The sequence below is a fragment of the Psammomys obesus genome, unplaced genomic scaffold (genome assembly GCF_907164565.1).
Source record: "Psammomys obesus unplaced genomic scaffold, mPsaObe1.curated_primary_1811, whole genome shotgun sequence".
NCBI lineage: Eukaryota > Metazoa > Chordata > Mammalia > Rodentia > Muridae > Psammomys > Psammomys obesus.
The window spans coordinates 1,524,041-1,535,663 of record NW_026596402.1 but is presented as its reverse complement, the minus strand read 5'-3'; positions in this window follow the sequence as shown (position 1 = coordinate 1,535,663).

The following is an 11,623-nucleotide window of genomic DNA, read 5'->3' as shown; positions in this document are numbered from 1 at the left end:
AAGAAGAAGAAGAAGAAGAAGAAGAAGAAGAAGAAGAAGAAGAAGAACTGAAGAGCAATCCAGGGGCTTATGTGGAATCTAAACACAGTTTCTCACATGCTTCCTGGCACAAGCCTTGATTCTGTACACTGATATTCAGGATGTAAGCTGCCAGTTATACCTGTGATTTGTTCTTTGTAAGGGGAGGTCACAGATGCTTGGATTATTATCATTAGCTTGATTGTTGATAATGTCACCCCTCCAAGGCTCTTCTTTGCAGTACCCAGCTTCTATCTAGAACCTGTGAAATGTGTTTCCTGCGGATTCTGACTTAATCATTGTTTTTCTTTGTTGAATAATTTGTGAAGCATAGGCAAACAATCTCTTTCCTATAATGTAGAGGAACTCTAATAAGCAGGTTCCAGCAATTATTCCAATAAAATTTGCTCTTTTTGAGTTTGTGACTCACTGAAGTTGTTTTAATTTTAAACATAGCCTTGTTTGTTTACATTTATTCACTTTGTATCCCTGCTGTAACTCCCTCCCTTGTCGCCTAGTCTCACCCACCATCCCTCTTCTCCTCCTATGCCCTTTCTGTAGTCCCTAGATAAGGGAATACTTCCTCCCCTTCTTTCTGACCCTTGCCTATCAGGTCTCATCAGGACTGGTTGCATTGTCTTCCTCTGTGGCCTGGCAAGGGTGCACCCCCCCCCCCCCCAGGCAGAGGTGATCAAAGAGCCAGCCATGGAATTCATGTCAGAGACAGTGTTCTGTGCCCTTTACTAGGGAACCCACTTGGAAACTGAGAAACTTATGGGTTTCCTCTGAATAGGGGGAATATGTTCTCTCCATGCATGGAGTATCAGTCTCAGCAGGACCAGCTGGGCCCAAGAATTTTTTTCTCTGTATGTCTCCTTGTGGAGTTCCTGTCACTTCCAGGCCGTATCTATAGACTTTTAAATGTTTGTTTTATTTGTATCTTATATGTATGAGTGCTTTGCCTATATGTACAACATGTGCATGCCTGTTTCTTGTGGAGTGTGGAAAAGGGTGTCAGACCCCTTGCAAATGAAGTAAGTTGTGAATCACCATGTGGGTACTGGGAACCCAACCTGGGGCCTCTGCAAGAACACCACATGCTCTTATCTCCTGAGCCATCTCTCCAGCTCGCCAATGTCTTTTAAAAGATGGCTCCCTGACATTTATAATATAAAATGGCTCTTAATACTAATCCAGTCTATTGCTGAAGGGAGAGCGGATTTTCCCATGCTTCTGTTTCAGTACAGCAAATTTTGTTTGTTTCTTTCCTTTTTTTTTTTTTTTTAGCCTTTTAAGTGTCTGCTAATAAAAACATAGTGAAGTTTAGTGGTGGGTTATAACTGCCTTTAGCTGTGGTCCTGCAGTCTACTGCAGTCTCTTTCACCAAGAAAGAGAGCTCAAAAACCACATTAACTGACTTGACATCCTGTACTTATATTCTGCTTTTCCATGGCTGGTATTGCTTTGTAAACCTGGGATTGAAACAGCATTATATACTGCTTGTGGTAACTAATGTCTGACTTTCTCTAATTTATTACATTATCTCCCTCTCCCTGGAAAATCATTCTTATAATTTAAACCTGAAACTTCACTTTTCATGAAAGTATCAATGAAATATAAAAGCAAAAGTATGTACATTCACAAGTCAAAGACCATAGATAATTTATTAATAGTCATATGGAACACATTTTTATTTATTGTTCAAATGTGTATATATATATATGAGTAGAATTTTAATAAATAAATGTTAAAATAAAAAATGATAAGAAGTGACATTATAAGACATGTATATCATAGGAAAAGAAAAGTATATCAGGTTTGAAAAGAATATATTATTTATTTCATTAATAACAAAATAAAATATTTTTCAATACTTATAAGATTGCCAAATATATTTAAATAATTGGCATCCAGGAAATGACTATTCATGTAAAATATAACATTAAAAGTAGACATTTAAAATAGTAATATCTTTTAGTACTTTTGAAAGACTAAAAGAGTTTTTACAATGTATTAATAAAACACTGATTTATTTGTAAGAATAATGCATTATTTTTTTAATTAGAAAAAATAGAAATATCTATGGCAATAAGCAATGCAGCTCTTCAATGAACAAACTAAATCACTTTATATGCTGGAGATTGAGACCAGATGGCTTTTATGACCTTAAATTATATTATTATGGTGCCATGTTTCCATGTTTTATGATCAACAGATCTAAGAATATCTTGAACTGAATGATTATTCTATCATGGTAGTATCGATGAAATTTTATTTCTAATTAGGTATTATTATGTGTCTTTTTCAAACTCTTTATGTTATTCAATATAATATTAAAACAGACAAAAGAATAATATATTGACCCACTCAAAAAATAGTACTGTATAAAACTGGAAAATTGCATATCGTCATTTAATCACTGTCTTCTTAAAACCACAAGGTATATATTATAATGTAACCTACCTCAGAGTTCCTGTTTTAAATACTGTTTCCCTTATTTCCAGTCGTCTTAAGTTTGTTTTTATCTAATAGTATTTCTAGTTCAGTGAGTTAACTTTTCAAGTTGATTAACTATTTTGGTCTCCTATTATTCAGAATTATCAGTATTTTGTTAATTTTTAAGATTATATATTAATTATAACATCTCTCTTCCCTTTCATCCCTTGAAACTCTCCCTTATACCCCTTGAATTTTCCTTCAAAATTATGATTTCTTTTTCATCACTTGCAATTGCATGCACATATATTATGAATGCATATATAAATACAACCTATTGGATCCATATATTATTTACTTGGATGTTTTCAGAGGTAATCATATGATATTTGACAACCAAATGATGTGCTCTTCTCTGGGGAGGACCATTTTTCCCATTCCTAGCTTTACTCAGTTGTCTGTATTATGAGTCTTGTAGTAACTGAAGTGTTTCACATTGCACTGTACATAATTGTACCTTAATTGTAGTAATGAAAATGCCTCAAACAACTGCCAAATGAACATAATGTATTGTTTCATTTTTGAAAGAGATTCTGGGTTAATTTTTAGGTAATAATTTATTTTCAATATAAATTTTAGCAAGAAATTTCACTGCAACAGGTCCTGTGGTAATTTGGCACTTTCTCAGACAATTAGGAATAGCAGTTCCTCAAGATACAGCTATACCACTCCTAGGAATATATCCAAAATACCCCCAAGTACACAACAAGCATATTGGCTCAAGCATGTTCATAGCAGCTTTGTTGTTAATAGCCAGAACCTGGAAACAACCCAGATGTCCCTCGACGGAGGAATGGTACAAAAATTGTGGTACATTTACACAATGGAATACTGCTCAGGAATTAAACACAAGGAAGTCATGAAATTTGAAGGCACATTTTGGGATCTAAAAAGGATCATCCTGAGTGAGGTATCCCACAAGAAGAAAGACATACATGTTATATACTCACTTATAAGTGGATATTAGACATATTAGATAGGATAAACATACTAAAATCTGTTCACCTAAAGAAGTTAAGCAAGAAGGAGGACACTGGATAAGATGATCAGTCCTCTCTCAGAAATGCAAAAGGGATGGATATCTGAAAAGGGAGAAACCAGGAAACAGGACAGGAGCCTACCACACAGGACCTCTGAAAGAATCTACCCAGCAAGGTATCAAAGCAGTTGCTGAGACTCATAGCCAAACTCTGAGCAGAGTGCAGGGAATCTTATGAAAGAAGGAGACAGAAAGAACCGAAGGAGACAGGATCTCCGCAAGCAAAGCCACAGAACCAAAAACCCTGGGCACAGGTGTCTTCTGAGACTGATACTACAAACAATGACCATGCATGGAGATAACCTAGAACCCCTGCACAAATGTAGCCCATGGCAGCTCAGTCTCCAAGTGGGTTCCCTATTACACTGCTGAGTAGAGTCCTTCATAGGCCCTCTGTGGTAAGCTCCTGTCCTGTTTTCTGTTTTCTTCTTCTTTCAATGTCCATCCAGTTTGTTTTTCTGAGTGAGGACTGAATGTCATACTCAGGGTTTGGTTTCTTGCTTGGTTTCTTTAGGTATACAGATTTTTGTAGATTGCTTTTGGTAAGATGGCCAATTTTACTATGCTAATCCTGTGAAGCCATGGACATGGGAGATCTTCCCATCTTCTGATATCTTCTTCTCTTTCTTTCTTCAGAGACTGAAAGCTTTTTTTCATAGAAGTCTTTGACTTGGTTGCTTAGAGTTACACCAAGGTACTTTATATTCTTTGTGATTATTCTGAAGGTTATTATTTCCCTAATTTCTTTTTCAGCCTTTTTCATCTTTTGTATATAGGAGGGCTAAAGATTTTTTTTGAGTTAATATTGTATCCAGGCAGTTGGCTGAAGGTACTTATCAGCTGTAGGAGTTCCCTGGTAGAATTTCTGATACGACTCATGTATACTATCATATCATCTGTAAATAGCTATACTTTGACTTTTTCATTGCTGAACTGAATCCACTTGATCTCCTTTAATTGTCTTATTGCTCTAACAAGTACTTCTAGTACTATCTTAAATAGGTATTCAGGGAATGGGTAGCCTTGCCTTGTCTCTGATTTTAGTGGGATTGATTTAAGTTTCTCTCCATTTAATTTGATATTGGCGATAGGCTTGCTGTATATTGCCTTCACTATGCTTATGTAAGTGCCTTGTATCCCTGATCTCTCTACGACTTTATTTTTTTTATTATTTTGTTTCATACAATAAACATAATTTTATTTTCTCTTTTATTATTTTTTATTAATTATACTTTATTCACTCTGTATCTCCCCATAAGCGCCTTCCTCCTCCCCTCCAAATTCCACCCTCCCACGTCTTTCTTCATGCATGCCTCTTCCCAAGTCCACTGATAGGGAAGGACCTCCTCTCCTTCCTTCTGATCTTAGTCTATCAGATCTCATCAGGAGTGGTTGCAGTGTCATTTTCTGTGGCCTGGTAAGGCTGCTCTCCCCTCAGGGGGGGTGATCAAAGAGCAGGCCAATCAGATTATGCCAGAGGCAGTCCCTCATCCATGTAACCCAATGGGACACAAAACTGCCATGGGCTCATCTGTGCAGGGGTTCTAGGTCATCTCCCTGAATAGTACTTGGTTGTAGTATGAGTCTCTGGGAAGACCACTGTGTTCAAATTTCTGGTTCTGTTGCTCTCCTTGTGGAGTTCCTGTCCTCTCCAGACCTTATTATTTCCCACTTCTTACATAAGATTCCATTCACATTGCCTGACAGTTGGCCATATGTCTAAGCATCTGCTCTAATAGTCTGCAGGGCAGAGCCTTTCAGAGGGCCTCCATGGCGGGTTTCAAGCTTCTTTCCTGTTTTATTGTTCTTCTGATGTCCTTCCTCTTTGCCTTTCGGGATGGGGATTGAATATTATAGTCAGGGTCCTCTCTCTTGATTTGTTACGTTAAATATACAGATTTTAGTAAGTTTATCCTATATTACACGTCTATATGAGTGAGTATATACCATGTGTGACTTTCTGCTTCTGGCACAGCTCACTCAGGATGATCCTTTCCAGGTCCCACCATTTATCTGCAAATTTCATGATTTCCTTATTTTTCATTGCTGAGTAATATTCCATTGTGTAGATGTACCACAATTTCTGTATCCATTCTTCAGTTGAGGGGCATCTCAGCTGTTTCCAGCTTCTGGCTATTACAAATAAAGCTGCTATAAACATGGTTGAGCAAATGTCCTATTGTGTACTTGAGCCTCTTTTGGATATATGCCTAGGAGTGGTAAGGCTGGATCTTGAGGAAGCACTATTCCTAGTTGTCTGAGAAAGCACCAGATTGCTTTCCAGAGTGGTTGTACAAGTTTACATTCCCACCAGCAGTGGAGGAGGGTTCCCCTTTCTCCACAACCTCTCCAGCATGTGCTATCACTTGAGTTTTTCATCTTGGCCATTCTAATGGTTGTAAGGTGAAATCTCAGTGTCATTTTGATTTGCATTTCCCTGCTGGGTAATGACGTTGAGCATTTCTTTAAGTGGTTCTCTGCCATTCAATATTCCTCTACAGAGTTCTCTGTTTAGCCCTGTTCCCCAATTTTTAATTGAATTACTTGGTTTGCTGCTTTTCAGCTTCTTATTTCTATATTTATACTGGACATTAGCCCTCTGTCAGATAAAGGGTTGGTGAAGATTCTTTCCCAATCTGTAGGCAGACTTTTTCTTTTGATGATGGTGTCCTTTGCTTTACAGAAGCTTTTAAGTTTCATGAGGTCCCATTTATAATTGTTGCTCTTAGAGCCTGTGCTGATGGTGTTCTGTTCAGGAAGTTGTCTCCTATGCCAATGAGTTCTAGGGTCTTCCATACTTTTTCTTCCAACTGATTTAGAGAGTCTGGTTTTATGTTGAGGTTTTTGATCCACTTGGACTTCAGTTTTGTGCAGGGTGTTAAGTATGGATCTATTTGCATTTTTCTACGTGCAGGCATGCAGTTAGACCAGCACCATACGTTGAAGATGCTATCGTTTTTCCATTGTATGGTTTTGGCATCTTTGTCAAAGATCAGGTGTCCATAGGTGTGTGGGTTTATTTCTGGGTCTTCTGTTCGGTTCCATTGATCCACCATTCTGTTTCTACGCCAGTACCATACAGTTTTTATTGCTGTAGATCTATAGTACAGCTTAAGATCAGGGATGGAGATACCTCCAGAAGATCTTTTATTGTAGAGGATTGTTTTAGAAATTGTGGATTTCTTTTTATTCCAAATGACTTTGAGAATTTTTCTTTCCAGGTCTGTAAAGAACTGTGTTGGTAATGTGATGGGAATTGCATTGAATCTGTAGATTGCTTTTGGTAAGATGGCCATTTTTACTATGTTAATCCTGTCAAGCCTTGAGCATGGGAGATCTTTCCATCTTCTGATATCTTCTTCTAATTCTTTCCTCAGAGACTTGAATTTTTTTTTTTTTCATATAAGTCTTAGACTTGCTTGGTTAGGGTTACACCAAGATACCTTATGTCATTCTGGCTATAGTGAAGGGTGTTGTTTCCCCAATTTCTTTCTCAGTCCTTTTGTCTTTTGTATACAGGAGTGCTACTGATTTTTTTGAGTTAGTTTTATATCTGGCCACTTTTCTGAAGGTGTTTATCAGCTGTAGGTGTTCCCTGGTAGAATTTTTGGGGTCATTCATGTATACTATAATATCATCTGCAAATAATGATAGTTTGACTTCTTTCTTTCTAATTTGTATCCACTTGATCTCCTTCACCTCACTTATTGCTATAGCAAGGACTTCCAGAACTATGTTGAATATATATGGCGAGAGTGGGCAGCCTAGCCTTGTCCCTGATTTCAGTTGGATTTCTTTAATTTTCTCTCCGTATATTTTGATGTTGGCTATAGGCTTGCTGTATGTTGCCTTTACTATGTTTAGATATGTGCTTTCTCTACCTGATCTCTCCAATACTTTAAACATGAATGGATGTTGGATTTTGCCAAATGCTTTGTCAGCATCTAAGGAGATTATCATGTTTTTTTTTTTTTGTTCAGTTTATTAATATGGTGGATAACATTGATGGATTTCCGTATATTGAACTACCCCTGGATACCTGTGATGAAGCCTACTTGGTCATAGTGGATGATATCTTTGATGTGTTCTTTTATTTGGTTTGAAAGTATTTTGTTGAGTATTTTTGCATCAATGTTAATAAGGCAGATTGGCCTGAAATTCTCTTTTTTTTGTAGGGTGTTTGCGAAATTTAGGTACCAAAGTGACTGTGGCTTCACAGAATGAGTTTGGTAGTGTTCCTTTTGTTTCTACTTTGTGGAATAGTTTGAAGAGAACTGGAGTTAGCTCTTCTTTGAAGGTCTGGTAGAATTGTGTGCTGAAACCATCTGGTCCTGGGCTTTTTTGGGATGGGAGGCTTTCGATGACTGCTTTTATTTCCTTGATGGCTATAGGACTATTTAATTGATTTACATGGTATTGATTCAGTTTTGGTAAGTGGAATCAATCCAGAAAATTGTCCATTTCATTTAGATTTTCAAATTTTGTGGCATATAGACTTTTGAAGAATATACTAATGTTTGTTTGGATTTCCTCAGTGTCTGTACTTATGTCCCCCTTTTCATTTCTGATTTTGTTGATTTGGATGGTGTCTCTCCGGCTTTTAGTTAGTTTGGCTAAGCTTTTGTCTATCTTGTTGCTTTTTCTCAAAGAACCAGCTCTTTCTTTCATTGATTCTTTGAGTTGTTTTATTTGTTTCTAATTGATTGATTTCAGCGCTGAGTTTGATAATTTCCAGCCGTCTACTCCTTTTTGGTGTGTCTGCTTCTTCTTTTTCTAGGGTTTTCAGGTGAGCCATTAAGATGCTTGAATGAGCTGTCTCAAATTTCTTCTTGAAGGCACTTATTGCTATGAACTTTCCTCTTAGCACTGCTTTCATTGTGTCCAGCAAGTTTGGGTATGTTGTGCTGTTATTTTCATTGAATTCTAGGAAGACTTTAATTTCTTTCTTTATTTCTTCCTTGACCCAGCTGTCATTTAGTAGTAAGTTGTTCAATTTCCATATGTGTGAAGTCTTTTTGCTCTTTCTGTTGTTGTTGAGGTCCAGCTTTATTCCATGGTGATCAGATAGGATACAAGGGATTATTTCAATCTTCTTGTATCTGTTGAGGCTTGCTTTGTGACCTATTATATGGTTTATTGGAGAAGATTCCATGATATGCTGAGAAGAAGGCAAATTCTTTTGTGTTTGGGTGTAAGGTTCTGTAAATGTCTGTTAGGTCCATTTGATTCATGACCTCCATTAGAGACATTGTTTCTTTATTTAATTTCTGTTTTGTTGACCTGTTCTTTGTTGAGAGTGGGGTGTTGAAGTCTCCCACTATTAGTGTGTGGGGATCTATGTGTGGTTTAAGTTTTATCAATGTTTCTTTTACAAATATGGGTGCCCTTGTATTTGGGGCAGAGATGATCAGGATTGTGATGTCTTCCTGGTGGAATTTTCCCTTGATGAGTATTAAGTGTCCTTCTGCAACTCTTTTTATTAATTTTGGTGGAAAGTCTATTTATCATATATTAGAATGGCTACTCTTGCTTCCTTCTTGTGTCATTTTCTTGGAAAGCAGTCTTCCAACCTTTTACCATCAGGTAATGTCTATCTTTGTGGCTTTGGTGTGTTTCTTGTATGCAACAGATTGCTGCGTTTCGTTTACTTATCCATTCTTTTAGTCTGTGTCTTTTTATTGGCGAGTTGAGTCCATTGATGTTGAGAGAGATTAATAAACAGTGACTGTTAGATCCTTTGATTTTGATGTTGGCTCTGGTCATTAGGTTGTGTGCTCGGTTTCTTTTTGTTTTACTATAGTGAGGTTAATTATTTCCTGTGTTTTCTTGAAAGTAGCTAGTTTTCTTGGGTTGTATTTTCCCTTCTAGTGTTTTCAGTAACGCACGATTTGTGTGTAGGTTTTGTTGAAATTTGTTTTTGTCATTGAATATCTTGTTTTCTCCATCTATGAGGACTGAGAATTTTGTGGGGTATAGTATCCAGGGCTGACATCTGTGTTCTCTTAAGGTCTGCATGATATACATCCAGGCCCTTCTGGCTTTCATAGTCTCAGTTGAAATTTCAGGTGTGATTCTAATACGTTTGCCATTATATGTTACTTGGCCTTTTTCCCTTGCAACTTTTAGTATTTTTCCTTTGTTCTGTACACTTACTGTTTTGATTATTATGTGGTGGGAGGATTTTCCTTTCTGGTCTAATTTATTGGGTGTTCTCTAAGCCTCTTGTATTATTATTGGCCTCTCCTTAAGTTGGGGAAATTTTCATCAATGATTTTGTTGAAAATATTTTCTGGGCCTTGGAGCAGGGAATCTTCTTTTTCCTCTATTCCTATTATTTTTAGGTTTTTGTCTTTTTATGTTGTCTTGAATTTCTTGGACGGTCTGTATCAGGAATTTTTTAGATTTAACATTTTCTTTGACAGATACATCAATTTCTTCCACTGTATCTTCCGCATCTGAGATTCTTTCTTCCATCTCTTGTAGTCTATTCGTTATGATAATCTCTGTAGTTCCTGATTTCTTCCCGAAGTTATTTTTCTCTACAGTTTCCTCCATTTGTGTTTTCTTTAATTTTTCCAGTTCTCTCTGCTTTGTACCAACTCTTCCTCACAGACAGAACTATGCACCCCAAGACACCAGAGACATGGAGTCACTGTGGGAAGAAATCCTCACAGGGAACGAAGCTAAAGGTCTCTGGGCTGGAGTCTCTTGTGCCTGCCTACTTGTCTGTGGGACCTTTCACAGGATATACTGGATGACCTAATTTGGGTCCCCATTTTCTTCATTCCCTGTGGGTTTTACTCCCCACAGGGACTCCCAGTCTCTGTTGCCCTAGGATGCACACCTCTGTCTGTGCCAAAGAGTTGGGCATCCAACAACTCTCTGTGTTCCCGGCTTGGGCCCAGTTCAGGGATTGCGGCTCATACACGCCAGTCTATGAGACCTTCCCCAGGCAAAGCCTGGGTGGCCCAAGTCAGTCCTGTTTCTTTCCTTCTCCATGGTTCCCTCTCCTGACAGGGACTCTCAGTCTCTGTTGCACTGGGGCACACAGCTCCGTCTGTACTGGAGAGCTGGGAATAAAGCCACTCTCTGTGCTGGCGGCTTGAGCCCAGTTCAGTGATGGCAGTTTGTACCAGCTGTTCTGTGATACTTTTTTCCAGGGAAAGACTGGGTGACCAGTGGCCAGTCCCCATGAGTATTTCTCGTGACTTGGACTCCCAGTCCCTGGTGTTTTTGTGCCCACTGTTCAGCCTGGGAAAGTGATCAGGACATGCAGGTGTATGGCTCTGGTCTGGTGACCTAGTGCCTGCCTGACCCAGGAACTCTTCCGGGTTTTGGCTGGGTGACCTGAGAGTAGACTCAAATGATTCCCATCCTGTGGTGGTTTCCCCTCACCTGGGAAACAAGATAGCTCTTGTTTTAGGGCCCAAAGTTCAGTCTCTTGTTCGCTGTACAGAAAATGTTGTCCTGCTCCTCAGATGCAGTGTTCTCCTGGCACAGCCATCTTTTCTGACAGTCCTCAGGGTAGTTTTGATTTGCAATTCCCTGATGACTAAGGACATTGAACATTTCTTTAAGTGTTTCTCTGTCATTCGATATTCCTCTATTGAGAATAATCTGTTTAGCTCTGTACCACAATTTTAATTGGATTACTGGATTTGTTGCTGTTTAACTTCTTGAAAAAAATTTTAAAAATATTTTGAATATTAGTTATAGTTTATTAACTTTGTATCCCTGCTGTATCCCGCTCCCTCATTCACTCCCAATCCTATCCTCTCTCTCTAATTTCCTCCCTGCCTCTTACTGAGTCCACTGATAGGGGAGGAACTACTCCCTTTCATCTGACCCTCGTTAATCAGGTATCTTCAGGACTGGCTGCAAAGTCCTCCATTATGGCTTCGCTGCTCCTTGCTCGGGAGGGAGATATCAAAGATACAGCCATTGATTTCATGTCAGAAATAGTCCCTATTCCCCTTAATAGGGTACCCACTTTGATACTGAGCTACCATGGGCTACATCTGAGCAGAGGTTCTAGGTTATATCCATATATGGTCCTTGGTTGGAGAAACA